Below are 20,999 nucleotides of genomic sequence, written 5' to 3'. Positions count from 1 at the left end.
ACATGAACAATGAAAGTTAATTTCTTAGTGATTGTAGCCTATCATAACAGTAAGTCCAGCCCAAAAATATCTCTAAGGAAAGACCTCCAGTTTCCATCATGGTGTCGGTTCAGGATTTGGCTCAACGCCTGCAGGGACTCTCTCTGGTGGTTGCCGAGCTCCAACAACACGTGAATAGCTGTTCTGGAGCACATTTTGTGGAGCCAAAGGTACGATTGCCTGATTTATCTTTTGGTGAACAACAAGATTTTTTTTCCTTTAAAAATGCTTGTTTATTGTATTTTCGTTTGAGACCCAGATCCTCTGGTGATGAATCACAGCGCATAGGGTTCATTATGTCACTTTTGCGCAAAGAACCTCAGGGATGGGCCTTTTCTCTCCAACCTAGTGATCCGTGCTTTAGATCAGTGGATAGTTTTTTTTCTGCTTTGGGGTTGTTGTATGATGATCCTGACCGTGTCTCATCAGCTGAGACAGAATTGATACTTTAGAGACAGGGATCAGGTAATGTGGAAAATTATTGTACTCACTTCCGTCGGTGGTCTGCTCAGGAGGGGTGGAACGATTCAGCTCTGAAAAGTTTGTTTCTTGCTGGGCTAGGTGAAAGGGTTAAGGATCTGCTTATTGCTTATCCTACACCTGGAAACTTGCAGGAGGCAATGCAATTAGCTATACGGGTGGACAGGAGACTGCGTGCAAGGGTTAATGAGAGTAAATCCTTTGCCATGTCAGCTCCTAGTCTTGAGAGGGTCTTTACTGACATTGGAGAGCCGATGGAGATTGGGGCGATGTCACCCCGCTCTCAGGAAAAAGACCGCAGGTTTTCTGAAGGTTTGTGCTTTTATTGCGGAAAATCTGACCATTTCATTAAGAACTGTGTGCTTCGTATGAACAAAGAAAAAAAAAAGAGGTCAATTACGCCCGTATAGCCTGTTTAAACACTAAGGGGGTATTTCTTTCTGCTACTACTGCAGCTCAGGAAGAATTAATTGAATTTCGGGTATTTATGGATTGTGGTTCTACTCTGAATGTGATTGATGGGGGATTCTTGGAAAAACTTAAATTAAAACCCAAACCTTTGTCATCCCCTATTGCCGTGGTTTCTGTCGATCGCTCTCCCTTGAAATGTGTTACTCACAAGGTTTATGAATTTCCCCTCACTATTAATGGTATTCACCAAGAAAATTTGGATTTGGTAGTATTAAATAATTCGCCTTCTCCAGTAATTTTGGGGTTACCCTGGTTTAAATTGCACAATCCTGTACTGGATTGGTCTACTATTGAAATTAAGCCCTAGAGCCCGAAGTGTTATGACAAGTGTTGTAACGGGCGCATTGCTGCTGTGGATAAAGGGGAATTACCTGTACCTATTCAGGATTTTTGGAAAGTTTTTTCGGAGGAGGAGTCGCAAATTTTGCCTCCCCATAGAGACTATGATTGTACCATTGAATTTGTCCCTGGAGCGACTCTTCCTAAAAGTCGTTTATTTAATCTTACTATTCCTGAGAGAAAGGCTTTGGAGGAATACATACGGACGAGCTTGGCCGCCGGTCATATCAGACCCTCTAAGTCACCTGTGGCTGTTGGATTTTTTTTTTGTTAAAAAAAAGGACGGCGGTTTACGTCCTTGTCTGGACTTTCGCGAGGTTAATAAAATTACTGTACGTAATCCCTACCCACTGCCATTGATTCCTGATTTGTTCAACCAGTTAGTGGGGGCCAAGTGGTTCTCTAAAATTGATCTCCGGGGGGCATACAATTTGTTGCGCATGAAGGAGGGTGATGAATGGAAGACTGCTTTTAACACTCCTGTGGGTCATTTTGAGAATCTGGTTATGCCTTTTGGTCTTACCAATGCACCAGCATTTTTTCAGAATCTTATTAATGACATCCTTAGACCTTTGATCGGCAAAAATGTGGTTGTGTATTTGGATGACATTTTGATTTATTCGCCTGATCTGGAGTCTCATTGGCGGAACGTACGTGAGGTATTACAGTTATTAATTGACAATTCGCTTTTTGCTAAGCTGGAGAAATGTGAGTTCGCTGTACAGAGAATTAGTTTTTTGGACTACATTATCTCCAGCAAGGGCTTTGAGATGGACCCGGTGAAAGTTCAAGCTGTGCAGGAATGGCCTAGGCCTATTGGTTTGAAATCGATACAGAGGTTTTTGGGTTTCGCCAATTATTACAGAAAATTCATTAAAAAATTTTCTATTATTGTTAAACCACTGATCGATCTCACCAGGAAAGGTGCTAATACGGTTCAGTGGAGTACTGAGGCCATTGAAGCGTTTGTGTTTCTAAAGGAGAAGTTCAGCTTTGCCCCCATCCTTATGCAGCCTGATGTGACTAAGCCGTTTTTGGTTGAGGTTGATGCTTCTTCTGTGGGGGTCGGTGCGGTGTTGTCTCAGGAAAACAAGGATGGAGTACATCCCTGTGCCTTTTTTTCAAAAAAATTTTCTGAAACTGAACTTAATTACGATATTGGTAATCGGGAATTGCTGGCTATTAAACTCGCATTTGAACACTGGCGTCATCTCTTGGAAGGTGCTGAATTTCCCATTCAGGTTTTCACTGATCATAAAAATCTGATCTATCTTGATGCTGCCAAGCGCTTGAATGCCCGTCAGGCTAGGTGGGCACTTTTTTTTTCGCGGTTTAATTTTTCCGTTACTTACATCCCGGGTACCAAGAATGTTAAAGATGATGCGTTGTCTCGCAGCTTTTCTCCCATGGTCGGTGCTGAGGAGGAGGAGAGCATTTTACAAGAAGGTGTTGTGATTGCTGCATTGGACTCCATTTTGGAAGATGAGATTCTTAAAGCACAGGAGAATGCCCCATCTAACACTCCCCATGGGAGGTTGTTTGTGCCTAGGACCTTTAGGAGAGATTTGCTTGTTGAGTGTCATGAGTCTCGGTTGGCAGGTCATCCAGGAATTTCTGAGACCAAGAGACTTGTGGGTCGCAGTTTTTGGTGGCCTGGATGGCAGAAGGAAGTCATTAAGTGGGTGCGTCAATGTACTGTGTGTGCTAAATCTAAGTCTTCTCATACTCCTGCTGTGGGGTTGCTTTGCCCTCTGGAGGTTCCTAGTGCACCTTGGACACATCTGGCTATGGACTTTATTACTGACCTTCCCTCCTCTGAGGGTTTCACGGTCATCTGGGTGGTCGTGGACCGTTTTAGCAAGATGTGTCACTTGGTTCCCTTCATCAAACTGCCCTGCGCTAAGACACTCGCTAAGGCCTTTGTCAAGGAAATTGTCAGACTCCATGGTGTTCCTACTGACATTGTTTCTGATAGGGGACCTCAGATCGTGGCTCGTTTTTGGCGTGCCTTTTGTGACAGGTTGGGAGTTCATTTGTCGTTTTCATCTGGATATCATCCTGAGTCTAATGGCCAGACAGAAAGGAAGAATCAGGATGTTGAGCAGTTCTTGTGTTGTTTTGTGGCAGACAATCAAGAGGGGTGGTCTGAGTTTCTGCCGCTTGCTGAATTTGCTCTTAACAACCATACATCCTCTTCTGCTGGGTGTTCGCCTTTTTTTTGTTGTTCTGGGAGACATCCGTCTTTTGGGTCATTCTCCAAATTGGTATCGGCTGTGCCTGAAGAGGAGAGTTTTTCCGGTGATTTGGAGGGAGTTTGGACGGATGTGCGTGGTAATCTTCAGGAGGCTAACAAAAAATCTAAGAGGTACTTTGACAGGAAACGTCAAGAGGTTTTGTTTACGTTTGGTGACATGGTTTGGTTGTCCTCTAAGAATCTGCGGTTGAGGATTCCTTCAAAAAAATTGGGTCCCAAGTTTGTAGGGCCCTTTAAGGTGCTTCAGATAGTTAACCAATCTGCTGTTAGGTTGGAGGTTCCTACCTCCTGGAAGATTAATCCGGTGTTTCATGTTTCTCTATTGAAAAAAGCTGATGTATCAGATAGAGACGCCACTGCCACTGTTCCTCCGGTGGTGGAGGACGGGGAATATGAAATTTCCCGCATCCTTAATTCTAGACGGTATAGGGGGAGTTTGCAGTATCTCGTCGCTTGGAAGGGTTTCGGTCCCGAGGATAACTCATGGGTGAGGGCGGATGATGTTTCTGCTTCCAGACTTGTCAGAGCGTTTCACAAGAGGTTTCCGGATAAGCCTGGGCCTAGGGGATCCGGAGGATCCTCTTAGAAGAGGGGGTACTGTTAGAACTCTCCTGTTAGGTTTTTTCTATTTTGCTGGTCACATGACCTTTTTGCCTATTTAATCCTGCTCCGCCCTTCTGGCCATGCTGGACTTCATTGTAATTTCTACTCTTAATCTAGCCAGGTGCTTTGTAACCTTTCTCAGTCAGTTTAGCTAGGTCTTTTGATCTTTATGTTCTATGCTGTGTGTTTGTCTTTTTACTGCTACAATTTCTGCTAGGAGGTGTCCATCTTTCTCCCAGTCCCTAGTTCTTGTAGGGATCCCTCCCTCACATCTATAGGTCTTCGTTTAGACTAGCTGAGTACCTTAGCGGGTCTGATCGCAGGATCAGGTTCCCCGTTACATCGTAGGGATCTAGCTTAGTTCTATTGTAGGGACAGATCTCCTGTCTTTCCTTAGTGCTTGTAGCCTATCATAACAATACACATAATAAGCAACATGAAAACCAATAAATGCATGTACATGAACAATGAAAGTTAATTCCTTAGCTTGAAAGAGATCAAAACTCTAGAAAACAAAATATGAACCGTGCAGCTAGTAAATGATAAATCATTTATAAGCTACTAGTCCAATAACCTATTTGTGTGTGGCGTGTTGTGAATACAGAAATAAGCGATGTATCAGGTATCCTATTCACTTTATACATGAGACCAAGTATCAGTTTACTATTTGTTAATGCGTATGACCTAAAAACACAAAGTGTGGTTGGTATACTCATCAAAGATCAAACTAAAATCCAATGGACATATCTTTACTGACTACTGCTTTATTGCAGGCTTCACATTAATCACATGTCAAATAGATTGTAAAGAGAGTCTGTCACCATTTTAAAGGGAGTCTTTCACCCCCATAACTAAACTACTTATACAGGCATGTTTGGGACTTAGCCCATGTTAAACTCATACCTGTAATACAGCTTTTAGTGATTTAGAAAAGAAAAATGAGTCCGCTCACCATTAGGGTGTGGACTCCTTCAGCCTCGCCCGGATCCGGTCAGAGCAACCGTAGTCCATATAATGAAAGAAGAAAGATGTGATCCAGTGTGGCCAGATATAGTATATAAAACATAGCCTTTATTAAGCCATTTTAAAAACTGTACTCCACAGCAGCAACTACACGTGCACTACAAGGCTAAGGACCTATGCGCTTCGACGTGCAGTCTTAGTCATGGTCTCACTAATCTGTAGGCTCTCTGGCTTATAAAGGTAGTGAATAGCCAGAAATATTATCTTGCACCTGTGTAACAGCCTATGGGATCAGTGTGATTAACATATCGACAATTAGATATAAAACAGTCACTTATTAATACAAAAAACACTGAGAGGAGGAACACTACACTCCATTAGAGAAGTGCAACATCCCTGTGGTGGTCGAACCCTCAGGGGCGCCACATGAGCCCGTGGCCTTGGCAAAGGGGCAGTAAAGGCCTCTCATTTGCATACAGAATAAAGGCTTTTTTTATGGCAACTAAACCAATAAAAGCTATAACAAAGATATGCTTCTTATAGGAAGCTAAGTCCGATACATGTCTGTATAAGTATAAGTGGTTTAAAATGTCAAGGCAGCATATAATTTACTTCCACAGGAAGGCAGCACAAACTAATAAAAGCAATCTGTGATCTTCTTACTCCACCAAAGTTTGCAGTAACATCTGCACATTGAAAATTGTACTGTTCCTTTGGCATCTGCCAAACTTAGGTTCATTCAGTACCAACTAGATGATGAAGGATAATTTGATACTACGGAAAACATGTTTCCATTGCTTCACGTTTAATGGCACATGATAATATCATGCCAAGTGAGCACACTTTGCACTAACTTTTTGCTTTTGGAACAATATGGATCTTGGTATTGATTTTGAAACTGAGAATGGAGGATTTTGCTTGCCATGTGCAAAGTGATATGACATCATTCACATTAAGACAGAAGGGAACAAATATAATATAAGTGAGCCACTAAAAACATCGAAAAAAAGGCACTCACTGTTCCATGAGATTCCTGGACCCGTAGGAGTCTTGGTGCAACACGTCCTCCACGCTTCCTGCTTCCCCCCTGCTTATCACTCTATATCCCATGATGTGGAATAAAGGACTATTTTATGGACCGGTGAGTGACACTTTTTCATTGCTTTTTCTGGCACCTTATTCTGCTATAGAAGCTGAGAACCACCATATTCCTATGAACTATATGGAGTGATACACGAGGTCTCTGCGCACACTGGTTTAGCTGACTAGTGTGGTATTACTCTTTTGGATTTTTATAATACAAGTCAGACCTAACCTTTTGCACAGGGTCATGCATCGCTCATGTACCTCATTTGCATCCCCCCATTATGAGGCAAATACATATGTTTAGGCTGTAATGATGACGTTGCACTGGCCCATCTTATCAAAAGCCACACCGGGGAAGATTCGTGAGCCTCCTATCCAGCAGCCAGAGTTAATTACCAGGCCAATTGACAGCAGTCCTGCAAATCGATTTGCCCATCTCTAGTGTCAAGTTACTCTGTCATTTACAGTGGACCATTCACCTTTTTGAGCATGTAAGACTGGCCACATCACAGAATAGTGGCTGCAGAGCTGAATAAAACATCTTTTTGTTTAATTTCTCTTCTCTGTTGTTGAGAAATTACCTTTTAAAGATAAGGTAATAATTTATGATAAGACCAACTGGTCGTTACCAAAGATTTGTCTCTGGGATCATGTGGCATGACGTTGACCAATTATAAGCAGGGAAAAAAAGAACATGCATTATTCAGTATAAGGCCACATTCACATGTTCAGTATTTGGTCAGTATTTTGCATTCGTATTTGTAAGCCAACACCAGGAGTGGTTTAAAAATGCAGAAGTGTTGCACATGTTTCTATGATACTTGTTCTCTGACTATTCCACCCCTGATTTTGGTTTACAAATACTGATGTAAAATACTGAGCAAATACTGAGTATGTGAATGTGGCCCTGCTGTCAACCCTGATCTCAGCACTGCTATATTCTACACAATAGGTGTAGAGTATGATTACCAACACTTCCAGCTCTCTTCTCTCAGCAGTTGGGGGAGTTGCAGACCTGACAGCACTGTGAGAGCAGAGCTGCAGCTGCAGAAGTGTTTGTAAGGGCAGAGACACACTGCCGCATAACTCGTGTAAGGATCGCATCACACTGAACGGACTGGCCGGGACCTCTCCTGACCTGAACATGACAGCGTGATGTATTTCTATGCAACTGTCAAACTCAGGTCAGGAGAGGTGCTGGCCAGTACAAGGTTTATGATGAGATCCTCGCACAAGAAATTTGTCTGTCTGTCTCTGGCCTAAGGAGACAGATCGGCTCTACTCTCCCTCCCTTCACACCAACTGCTGTAAGAGATCTGGAGTTGGTTGTAATCACACTCAGCTCTGATGTATCTCTATACAGTGGCTGCAGAGATCAAGACTGAGAACAACATTGCATGTATCACACGTGGCAAGACTTCTTCTTCTGACCTTCTGGGGGCATATTTCCCCCTGCATGATGCCTTCTGATCTACATTATGCAAGGGAAGAAGTACATATCCTCAAAGAAAAATTTCTGGTAACACCCAGTCGGACTTATCATAAATTATTACCTAAACTTTAATATCTTCGCAACAGAGATGAGAAATGAAAAAATAAAAAAAACTTTTTTATACAGCTCTGCAATAACTATTCCATGATGTGGCCAGTTTAACATGTCCAAGCTGTTGAAAGGTCCTCTTTAAACTAGGAATTGGTGTCTTGGAATATCAGTCCATCAGTTCCAGCACACCATACTATGGCTGAAAAGTTAAAACATCCCATTAAAACCATTCAGGCTCAAAATATTTCTTATCTAGTTCTCTATTTTTTCTGCTACCTACATTATGATTCCTGTTGGAACTGAAACAGTGCCTCATTAAAATGATGAGATTTTCTGTAAATGCTGTAGAATATGTCAAAATTATATAAGTGAAATAGCCAAATAAAAAAAGAGGAGCAATAAATAATATGTAGATTTACACATTAAATGGTAACACACTGTGCAAAAACAATGACATAAAAAATTAATGAAGTAGTAAAGCAATGGGCTTTGGGTAGACGTACTGTGAACCTGGAGGCGAAATGTTTCTTATATGTTATGTCACTTTTGTTGATGACAACAGACCTCAATGTGTAGACACGGACAATATGTATAGGATTTGGTATTTGCGCTTAATATGATATTGTGGAGTAGAAAAGCATATTGCAAGGTAAATGCTCTATGTTCTGAAAAGAATAGCTGTAACTATTGATTGCACTCACATTTCCCTGACAGCTCCAGAGCACAGATATAAAGAGTATTTATTGATTTAAAGGAAGATGATTACATGGTTGTTTCATCTGAACTGTAATACTTTAGTTAAGGTAGAGAACAAATAAAAAGTTAAACAAAATGCCCACCTCTAGGGTGACTTTCTTAAAGAGAACCGGTCACCATTTTTATGTGCTAAAGTGGCCACATCATGATGAAGTGGCTGAAGATCTGAATAAAGCTTATTTTTTTAATTCTCAGTTAGTTTGTAAACTTTATATGCTAATTTCCACTAAAACTAAGGGTGTGTTAGCAGAAATTCTTCACGAAGAGGCATTTATTTTTTCCCATACATGACGCTGACCAATCATAAGCAGGAGGGGGAAAATAAAACACCCCCAGATAATGCCAGAATAAGTTTTTTTATGTCATATGGTAAAACTAATGTCTTATCAGGTCACACAAATCTAACTGCCAGTAATTACTGTGCTATGGGAAAGGGGAGAGCAGAGCTGTGTGTCTTTACAAGCTCCGCTCTGCATTTATCCCAGGTATTGGGGAATAATGCAGACATTAGTCTTGCCATATCACACAGAAAAAAACTGGTTCTGACATTCTCTTTGGACATTTTCTTTTTTTTCCTTCCTGCTTAGGATTGGTCAATGTCCTGCAGGAGAAATTAGTAAATGCCCCCGGGAAAGAATCTCTGCAAATGCCCCCTTGGGTTTAGTGGAAATTAGCATATAAAGTTCACAGGCTAATATCTTCGCAATAGAAATGAGAAATAAAAAAATATGTTTTATTCAGATATTCAGTCACTTCGTTGTGATGTGGCCAGTTAAGCATATAAAATTTGGTGAAGGGTTGTCTTTAAAGAATAGACTTAATACAGTGACCCTCAATAATGCCACAGGTAATGCCTTCTTCACATGGCAATTATCTCTTTTAATAAATGAGCCACCAAATAACATTTTGCAAAGCCTGGGCCATTCTATACAAGTGGGTTCAAAATTTGAAAGCGAGGTGAAAATTGTAAAGATGAAGATTTTTTTTATATACCATATTTTTCGGATTATAAGGCGCACTTTCCCTCCCCCTTCAAATTCGGGAGGAAAATGGAGGTGCGTCTTATAATCCAAAGGTAACTTACTGGGGGGGGGGCGGCTGCTGTGGAGCGGGGTCACAGGAGGCAGGGTTGCTTCAGGAGGCTGGCGGCAGGAGTGGGGAAATGCTGTGGGCCCTGGGCTCTCATAAGATGTTGGCGGTGCCAGTGAGTGGAGTCCCCCTTTCCCATTAATTTCCCTATGGTGGGCTTTGGTAAAATTGCCGTCACAGGCGGTGCATGCGCAAATTGAGATCTCGGGAGACGTTCCTCCCTTCCCCGGTAATCTACCTTTAAAATGGACTATAAGAAGCAGCATCATTTTATTTAAAAAAAAATTGTCCTATTTTCCACCCCAAAATTTGGGGTGCGTCTTAGAGTCCACAAAATACGGTAATTATCACTTGGAGATCATTCACTGCAGCCAAAAATTTGGAATTTTGGCAGAAAAAAAAATCCTGCCAAAATAGTTTAGGTTTTGGTATTTTTGAAATTCTGTTCTCAATATTATAAACTTTTCTCATAAAGGAGCATGATCAATAACATTCAGTCAAGCATTACATAATCTATGCTTAATCACTATGACACTATTGGACTTTAAATAATTCAAGTCAGAATTCCTGCTGATATTTGATGTGTTATGCAGGGCATGAGCAAGGTCAATAAATGAGCAACACAACAGGGGCAGCAACAAATGAAGAAACTGGATCTGTAAAGGAATATTTATGTGTCTCAAGGCATTACTCTGAGGAACAGGATGATTGAGATGAACCTAGAGCAGATTTTACTAAATCAATCCTATATACGCTTATTATAAGCCAGGAAACCATAGTCAATCTGTTCAATAATTTAAGATACTGTAATTATAATAAATCTCTTTATATTTGGAAAAAAAAGCAAGAATGTACTAACAGTATGTTTCAATAATGCAAACTAAGAAAAGCACTCAGAGTATAGCCAAAAACAATGTAATTAAATTCACAGTTGAAGTAAGTGCATCATCGTGACAAATCTGTTGGGAATTATTGTAGTGGTCAAGTAATTGGTTATAAGGGTGAACTAGACAGGATTGCCAACCGTGCCGAAATTCCAGGACACGCCATAAAATTAAGGCACTTTTTGCACTGTCAATGAAAAATATGAAGGTGTCCGTGATTTTTTTGAAGCTGAAGAAACTTATACAGATTATTTTAACTGTAATTATCATCATTTTACAGTATACAGTGAATGCAGCTGATGTCTCATATCATAATTATGAGCTGTAGACATTTATCACTTATAAGCATCATAATTTATTATGGGTTTTCCAATGTGTCTGTAAAAAATATTGTCTGTCCGTGATTTTTTGGTAAGATGTCCAGAAAAAATAAAAAGTCAAATTGGCAACCCTGTAATTAGGGTCTGATTTCCAAGGGCAGTATCAGAAAAACCTTGGCACTCAATATAGTTATTATGAAACCAATATTTTTAATTTTTAATTTTAAATGCAGTCCAGGAAAAAAAACATTTTGGCCTACATGGCCCTCATCAGTGAAATCTAAACAAAAATTGAAAAACAACAAAATAAACATAATGGCAATAAAGTATATACATAAGGAATAATCATAGTGTCAAATGATGAGAAGACCTGTGGTCGATGCTAATTAAAACAAAAGGTATACCAGTATCAACGCGTGGAATAAGACCTGCCCGACCGCTGTGAAGATCAGGAATGGGAGGGGGAGGCTGGACTCAGTGTCACAATAGGTGAGGGTCAGTTGGACCTAAGTGAGATATAATAGAATAAGTCCAATGGGTAAAACACTGAGTCTATAGCTGTGGAGGAAAAGGAGAGGTAGTATACCTGTATTACCTGCCAAAAGAGGGTGTGGGGCTGGAGCGCAGTATCCACTGCTAGTTCATGTACCTGCCCTAGGGAGAGTGATCCCCGGCTGGTTTAAGTATAAATGGGGGCGAGACTACTGTTAAGAGGGGTCAATAATAGCTCATGTAGTGATAAATGTGAGTGGGGAGGAGTGGTGCATGAGGATGGCCAATCATAGTTAGAGTGGAATAGGCTGCTAGCTGACCGGCAAATCACTGCCGGAGTAGTGGCCAGAACATGTGGGGGTGTGTCCGTGACATCACCGGATGTGACGTATCGCGGTCCGATCTGCCTACAGGAAGCGCGATTGCGGTGCAGGTAACGTCACTGTGCGTTCCAAGGACCGGATGCATGTGTTCCACGGCAGGAACTATGCATTCCGCGGGCAAGAAGCACAGAGACGAGAACGTACAGATGGTCAGAACAGTGAGTCCAAGTGCATAACCACCAGAAATTGTGAGAGGACGGTTACATTCAAGATAGAGAACTGATCTGCAATACAGAAAATGGCGTCAATACAAATATAAATATATCCTGGTCAACTATAAAATCTATCTTTAAGATATGAGGCTGACACCGGTGTTCAGGACCGGAACATAAAGTACATTGTTACAGTATAGTGATAAGACTCAGAATGCTGTACAGTAAGTAGAGCTTGATAATAATGCAAGCGGTCCATAGTCTCTTATAAAGGTACGCACCTAGTACCTGGAACCTTACATGAAGGATAAAAGGTCATAATCCCAGTTCAGTCTTTTTGGTGACAAGGATTGCAGCTCATGGATCCAGTACGCCTCCCAACTAGTGTTGATCGAGCACTAAAATGCTCGGGTGCTCGAAGCTCGGGCCGAGCTCACCGTGATACTCGGGTGCTCGACCCGAGCAACGAGCCCAATGTTAGTCTATGGGAGACCCGAGCATTTTTGCGGCGGCACCCCCGGCAGTCTGTAGAAAGCCCAAAACGATAGTGACAGTGCTCAAATGACATGGGGACAGCATGGGGATCGCCCCAGGAAGCATTTCTGACCCCCTGGTCACTGCTGTCAACAACGTGGTCAGAGGTATTAAGCCACTTTTACAGACTCACAATAAAACATACAAAAAAGAAAAAGAAACTGTTTTCCTGTGAAATATGTTAAGGAACATCCTTTCCAGGGTAAAGACTTGTGTATAAGGTAAAATAAATAACCAAAAACAAAAATACTCCTCCACACCTTGGGCTATGTTCACAAGTAGCATTTTTTATGCGTGTTTGCACTTTTGTATTGCTTTCAACCGTGACAAATGCATTCACCGGGAAATGTCATTTTAACATTTTACAACCTTATCTGGCCATGTGCTGTGTGACACATGCATACAGTGCTGAAAAGACATGGGAACAGCATGGGGAAGACCCCTGGAAGCATCTCTGACACCCAGGTCACTGCCTAAAAGTGTGCCCATCAGAAGTGATCCTTGCCGCATCAGAAGATGCAGACTTGCAACTATCCCCGTGCAAGTCCTTGTCCCAGGGCAGTGTTCAATTGTACCTCCCCCATTCCTTGCAATGCAAGCGCAAGTATGCAGCCTGCCACCCACCCACCCCCAGGCTGCAATACCATACTGCTTGCTTGCTTGCACTTGAAATTGGGCCTTTTAGGCATGTAGAGGCGGAATCTGGCCACCAGGGGGCGGCTGGGAGTCCTTACTCGGTCCCCAGCCACCCCGCGGCCGTGTGCCCACACACGGTCCCCAGCCGCCTGGGGGCGGCCGGGTGTCCATAAACGGTCCCCAGCCGCCCCTATTTGTCCCGGTGCGCCTTATTCACAAGCGCGCATACCAAAACATTACCTGAACATTACCTGAACATTACAAAACATTACCTGTGCCCTCCCCAGTGCATTTAGTGGGAAGGACAGCCTAACCACAAACACGTGGACAAGTGAATGTGACCAGGGATGGTCCATCTCACTGACGCCTTCACACTGGGTTAATATTGTGGAAGCCGGGACACAGTTGGACACTGGGATGCAACACGTCCTCCAAACATAGAGGATTGCAGGTCCTGGGTCAATGAGGCTTCAGCACAAAGTTCAGAAGGTAGACAGCAGCAGTGGTCGGCCTCCTACACAACGAGTAAATTATTCATGATCGTGAGGCCATCCATCTCCTTAGCTTTCTGTTCCTTGGAAGGTCTCGGCTGGAAAACCGGAGGCTTCTGCACTTCCATGGTGCAGTGGCCACAGTCACACCCTAGTCACCGTGAAGGGCATCAAGTAGGTCCGGGAACTCCAGGTTGTCCAGAGGGACTTCAGAGCACCCGATCGGGACTGTGTGTGGGGAAGCGCAGGGCAGGAGGGAGAAGACCCAGCGCGAGAAGTTGGTCTAGTAAGTAACATAAAGAAAGCGGGGTTTCGTCAAGCGCTCCTGATATACTTGATAAACTGCTGGACCCCTTATCTGGTAGACGCAGTGCGACGCGGGAGGCTGACACTTGTACAGTGTACCTGAGGAACTTGAACAGAACTGTGAATAAACTCGGATGGCTGCACTCCACTGCCTCCGTCAGTTATTTCCGCTGCGCCATCTCTCCTGCACCACAAGCCCCAGCATCACCATCATCTATACTACACTGGCCTGGGGCCCGCTCCACCTGTGGGGAGCCGTTCCAACTCAGCTGCCCTATCAACCGCCCCAGAGGTCTGAAGCAGCGCTGGTACCTATTACCAGAAACCACAGGTGGCGTCACGAACACTTCCTAAGAACTACAAATCCCATATAAATATTTTCCTTCCCCTTTTTGTTGACCGCCCTGGGCCACGGACCGGGCCACCGCCACTGTGACATATCCCTTCCCCAGCATCTATAGGCCTGGCACCGAGTACCCCATGGCCCTGGGGGCGCATCAGATGAATGATGGATGAGGTGGTGGCAAAGGAGAAAGAGCAGGAGGAACAGGGACCATTCACATCAATATCAGGCCAGTCAACCACACATGTCTTGTAGGATATGTTTCTGTACCAAAAGGAGCGGTTCAGCTACACATTTATAGGGCATACAGTGAGTGTAATGCCTACCAAAAATTTCGAGGCACTCCAATGCCCCTTGGAAGTGACATGGAGGTCAGAGGGCCTTAATTAAACCGTTTTTTCCATTTATAGCAACTGGGACTCCTGTACACTGTTGGCCTAAGCAGTGAATGGAAGGCTTTCCAAAAATTATGAGGAACTGCAATGCCCCTTGAAACAGACGTAGATGACAGCGTACTAAAAACCTTCTACCCATTATTTGGGAGTGGGTCTCCCTTAGTGTTCGCCTATGCATTGAAAAGCAAAACCTGACTAAAATTAGGAGAAAATGCAATGCGCGTTGGAAGAGTCCTGGAGGTTAGAGGTAATTAAAAACAACACTTCAATGCTCCTTGGAAGAGCTGTGGAGTTCAGAGTGATTTAACAAGACGGTTTTAATGCCCCTTGGAAGAGACGTGGAGGTCACAGTAGCTTATGAAGACGGTTTTAATGCCCCTTGGAAGAGACATGGAGTTCAGAGTGGTTTAACAAAATGGTTTTAATGCCACTTGGAAGAGACGTGGAGGTCCAAGTGGAATAAAAAGACAATATCAATGCCCCTTGGAAGAGTGGTGGAGGTTACAGTGGAATAAAAAGACAATATCAATGACCCTTGGAAGAGACGTGGAGGTCACAGTAGCTTAACAAGACGATTTTAATGCCCCTTGGAAGAGACGTGGAGTTCAGAATGGTTTAACAAGACGGTTTTAATGCCCCTTGGAAGAGACGTGGAGGTCCCAGTGGAATAAAAAGACAATATCAATGACAGTTGGAAGAGTGGTGGAGGTTACACTGGAATAAAAAGACAATATCAATACCCCTTGGAAGAGTGGTGAAGGTCGCAGTGGAATAAAAAGACAATATCAATGCCCCTTGGAAGAGACGTGGAGGTCAGAGTAGCTTAACAAGACAATTTTAATGCACCTTGGAAGAGACGTGGAGTTCAGAGTGGTTTAACAAGATGGTTTTAATGCCCCTTGGAAGAGACGTGGAGGTCATAGTAGCTTAACAAGTCGGTTTTAATGCCCCTTGGAAGAGACGTGGAGTTCAGAGTGCTTTAACAAGACGGTTTTAATGCCCCTTGGAAGAGACGTGGAGTTCAGAGTGGTTTAACAAGACGGTTTTAATGCCCCTTGGAAGAGACGTGGAGGTCCCAGTGGAATAAAAAAACAATATCAATGGCCCTTGCAAGAGTGGTAGAGGTCCCAGTGGAATAAAAAGACAATATCAATACCCCTTGGAAGAGTGGTGGAGGTCGCAGTGGAATAAAAAGACAATATCAATGCCCCTTGGAAGAGACGTGGAGGTCACAGTAGCTTAACAAGACGATTTTAATGCCCCTTGGAACAGATGTGGAGTTCAGAGTGGTTTAACAAGACGGTTTTAATGCCCCTTGGAAGAGACGTGGAGTTCAGAGTGGTTTAACAAGACGGTTTTAATGCCCCTTGGAAGAGATGTGGAGGTCACAGTAGCATAACAAGACGGTTTTAATGCCCCTTGGAAGAGACGTGGAGTTCAGAGTGGTTTAACAAGATGGTTTTAATGCCCCCTGGAAGAGACGTGGAGTTCAGAGTGGTTTAACAAGACGGTTTTAATGCCCCTTGGAATAGACATGGAGGTCACAGTAACTTAACAAGACGGTTTTAATGCCCCTTGGAAGAGACGTGGAGTTCAGAGTGGTTTAACAAGACGGTTTTAATGCCCCTTGGAAGAGACATGGAGGTCCCAGTGGAATAAAAAAACAATATCAATGGCCCTTGGAAGAGTGGTGGAGGTCCCAGTGGAATAAAAGACAATATCAATGCCCCTTGGAAGAGTGGTGGAGGTCGCAGTGGAATAAAAAGACAATATCAATGCCCCTTGGAAGAGACGTGGAGGTCACAGTAGCTTAACAAGACGATTTTAATGCCCCTTGGAAGAGATGTGGAGTTCAGAGTGGTTTAACAAGACGGTTTTAATGCCCCTTGGAAGAGACGTAGAGTTCAGAGTGGTTTAACAAGACGGTTTTAATGCCCCTTGGAAGAGACGTGGAGTTCAGAGTGGTTTAACAAGACGGTTTTAATGCCCCTTGGAAGAGATGTGGAGGTCACAGTAGCATAACAAGACGGTTTTAATGCCCCTTGGAAGAGACGTGGAGTTCAGAGTGGTTTAACAAGACGGTTTTAATGCCCCCTGGAAGAGACGTGGAGGTCCCAGTGGAATAAAAAGACAATATCAATGCACCCTGGAAGAGTGGTGGAGGTCCCAGTGGAATAAAAAGACAATATCAATGCCCCTTGGAAGAGTGGTGGAGGTCGCTGTGGAATAAAAAGACAATATCAATGCCCCTTGGAAGAGACGTGGAGGTCACAGTAGCTAAACAAGACGGTTTTAATGCCCCTTGGAAGAGACGTGGAGTTCTGAGTGGTTTAACAAGACGGTTTTAATGCCCCTTGGAAGAGACGTGGAGTTCAGAGTGGTTTAACAAGATGGTTTTAATGCCCCTTGGAAGAGACGTGGAGGTCAGAGTAGCTTAACAAGACGGTTTTAATGCCCATTGGAAGAGACGTGGAGTTCAGAGTGGTTTAACAAGATGGTTTTAACCCCTTAACCCCCGAGGGTGGTTTGCACGTTAATGACCAGCCCAATTTTTACAATTCTGACTACTGTCACTTTATGAGGTAATTACTCTGGAACGCTTCAACGGATCCCCCTGATTCTGAGAATGTTTTTTTGTGACATATGGTACTTCATGATTGTGGCAAAATTTCTTCGATATCACTTACGTTTATTTGTGAAAAAAATGGAAATTTGGCAAAAATTTTGAAAATTTAGCAATTTTCAAAATTTTAATTTTTATGCCCTTAAATCAGAGGGATATGTCACACAAAAGAGTTAATAAATCACATTTCCCACATGTCTACTTTACATCAGCACAATTTTGGAACCAAAATTTTCTTTTGCTAGGGAGCTATAAGGGTTAAAAGTTGACCAGCGATTTCTCATTTTTCCAAAAAAATTGACAAAACCATTTTTTTAGGGACCACATCACATTTGAAGTCACTTTGAGAGGTCTTTATGACATAAAATACCCAAAAGTGACACCATTCTAAAATCTGCACCCCTCAAGGTGCTCAAAACCACATTCAATAAGTTTATTAACCCTTCAGGTGCTTCACAGGAATTTTTGGAATGTGGAAGAAAAAAATGAACATTTAACTTTTTTCACAAAAATGTTACTTTAGACCCAATTTTTTTTATTTTCACAGGGGTAACAAGAAAAAATGGACACCAAAATTTATTGTGCAATTTCCCCTGGGCACGCAGATACCCCATATGTGGAGAAAAAACACTGTTTGGGCGCACGGCAGGGCTCGGAAGGGAAGGAGCGCCATTTGACTTTTTGATTGTAAAATTTGCTTGAATAATTAGCGGACGCCATGTTGCGTTTGGAGAGCCCCTGTGTGCCCAAACATTGGAGCTCCCCCACAAGTGACCCCATTTTGGAAACTAGACCCCCCCAAGGCACCTATCTAGATGCATAGTGAGCACTTGGAACCCCCAAGTGCTTCACAAATTGATTCGGAAAAATGAAAAAGTGTTTTTTTTTCACTTTTTAATTTTTACGAATCAATTTGTGAAGCACCTAGGGGTTCCAAGTGCTCACTATGCATCTAGATAGGTGCCTTGTGGGGTCTAGTTTCCAAAATGGGGTCACTTGTGGGGGAGCTCCAATGTTTGGGCACACAGGGACTCTCCAAATGCAACATGGTGTCCGCTAACAAATTGAATGGAAAATCGGCTCAAATTGTTAGCGGACACCATGTTGCGTTTGGAGAGCCCCTGTGTGCCCAAACATTGGAGCCCCCCCACAAGTGACCCCATTTGGAAACTAGACTCCCCAAGGCACCTATCTAGATGCATAATGAGCACTTGGAACCCCCAGGTGCTTCAGAAATTGATTCATAAAAATGAAAAAGTTTTTTTTTTTTCACTTTTTCATTTTTACGAATCAATTTGTGAAGCACCCAGGGGTTTCAAGTGCTCACTATGCATCTAGATAGGTGCCTTGGGGGGTCTAGTTTCCAAAATGGGGTCACTTGTGGGGGAGCTCCAATGTTTGGGCACACAGGGACTCTCCAAATGCAACATGGTGTCCGCTATCAAATTGAATGGAAAATCGGCTCGATCGCAGCATCTCGGGGGTTAATGTGCTGGGAGCGGTGCGTGACCGCTCCCTGCACATAGTACCAGGTGTCAGCTGTGACAATCAGCTGACACCCGGCCGCGCACACAGGCTGTGCGGGCGCGATCGCCATGACGTACTAATACGGGTCAGGCTCTTAAGTCCCAGGGCAAAGAAGCGTATTAGTACGTCAAATGTTGTTAAGGGGTTAATGCCCCCTGGAAGAGACGTGGAGGTCACAGTAGCATAACAAGACAGTTTTAATGCCCCTTGGAAGAGACGTGGAGCTCAGAGTGGTTTAACAAGAGACGGTTTTAATGCCCCTTGGAAGAGACGTGGAGGTCACAGTAGCATAACAAGACGGTTTTAATGACCCTTGGGAGAGACGTGGAGTTCAGAGTGGTTTAACAAGACGGTTTTAATGCCCCTTGGAATAGACGTGAAGGTCAGAGTAGCTTAAAAAGACGGTTTTAATGCCCCTTGGAAGAGACGTGGAGTTCAGAGTGGTTTAACAAGATGGTTTTAATGCCCCTTGGAAGAGACGTGGAGGTCCCAGTGGAATAAAAAAACAATATCAATGGCCCTTGGAAGAGTGGTGGAGGTCCCAGTGGAATAAAAATGCAATATCAATGCCCCTTGGAAGAGTGGTGGAGGTTACAGTGGAATAAAAAGACATGATCAATGCCCCTTGGAAGAGTGGTGGAGGTCGCAGTGGAATAAAAAGACAATATCAATGCCCCTTGGAAGGGACGTGGAGGTCAAAGTAGCTTAACAACACGGTTTTAATGCCCCTTGGAAGAGATGTGGAGGTCAGCGTGGTTTAACAAGACGGTTTTAATGCCCCTTGGAAGAGACGAGGAGTTCAGAGTGGTTTAATAAGACGGTTTTAATGCACCTTGGAAGAGATGTGGAGGTCACAGTACCATAACAAGACGGTTTTATTTCCCCTTGGAAGAGACGTGTAGTTCAGAGTGGTTTAACAAGACGTTTTTAATGCCCCTTGGAAGAGACGTGGAGGTCACAGTAGCTTAACAAGGCGGTTTTAATGCCCCTTGGACGAGACGTGGAGTTCAGAGTGGTTTAACAAGACGGTTTTAATGCCCCTTGGAAGAGACGTGGAGGTCCCAGTGGAATAAAAAGACAATATCAATGCCCCTTGGAAAAGTGGTGGAGGTTCCAGTGGAATAAAAAGACAATATCAATGCCTCTTGGAAGACTGGTGGAGGTTACAGTGGAATAAAAAGACAATATCAATGCCCCTTGGAAGAGTGGTGGAGGTCGCAGTGGAATAAAAAGACAATATCAATGCCCCTTGGTAGAGACGTGGAGGTCACAGTAGCTAAACAAGACGGTTTTAATGCCCCTTGGAAGAGATGTGGAGTTCAGAGTGGTTTAACAAGACGGTTTTAATGCCCCTTGGAAGAGATGTGGAGGTCACAGTAGCATAACAAGACGGTTTTAATGCCCCTTGGAAGAGACGTGGAGTTCAGAGTGGTTTAAGAAGACGGTTTTAATGCCCCTTGGAAGAGACGTGGAGGTCACAGTAGCAAGCAAGACGGTTTTAATGCCCCTTGGAAGAGACGTGTAGTTCAGAGTGGTTTAACAAGACGTTTTTAATGCCCCTTGGAAGAGACGTGGAGGTCACAGTAGCTTAACAAGACGGTTTTAATGCCCCTTGGATGAGACGTGGAGTTCAGAGTGGTTTAACAAGACGGTTTTAATGCCCCTTGGAAGAGACGTGGAAGTCCCAGTGGAATAAAAAGACAATATCAATGCCCCTTAGAAGAGTGGTGGAGGTTCCAGTGGAATAAAAAGACAATATCAATGCCCCTTGGAAGAGTGGTGGAGGTTACAGTGGAATAAAAAGACAATATCAATGCCCCTTGGAAGAGTGGTGGAGGTCGCAGTGGAATAAAAAGACAATATCAATGCCCCTTGGAAGAGTGGTGGAGGTTACAGTGGAATAAAAAGACATGATCAATGCCCCTTGGAAGAGTGGTGGAGGTCGCAGTGGAATAAAAAGACAATATCAATGCCCCTTGGAAGGGACGTGGAGGTCAAAGTAGCTTAACAACACGGTTTTAATGCCCCTTGGAAGAGATGTGGAGGTCAGCATGGTTTAACAAGACGGTTTTAATGCCCCTTGGAAGAGACGAGGAGTTCAGAGTGGTTTAATAAGACGGTTTTAATGCACCTTGGAAGAGATGTGGAGGTCACAGTACCATAACAAGACGGTTTTATTGCCCCTTGGAAGAGACGTGTAGTTCAGAGTGGTTTAACAAGACGTTTTTAATGCCCCTTGGAAGAGACGTGGAGGTCACAGTAGCTTAACAAGGCGGTTTTAATGCCCCTT

The sequence above is a fragment of the Phyllobates terribilis genome, unplaced genomic scaffold (genome assembly GCF_046119375.1).
Source record: "Phyllobates terribilis strain yellow unplaced genomic scaffold, ASM4611937v1 Scaffold_11__3_contigs__length_659146591, whole genome shotgun sequence".
Classification (NCBI taxonomy): domain Eukaryota; kingdom Metazoa; phylum Chordata; class Amphibia; order Anura; family Dendrobatidae; genus Phyllobates; species Phyllobates terribilis.
Note: the sequence above shows the minus strand (reverse complement) of the source record.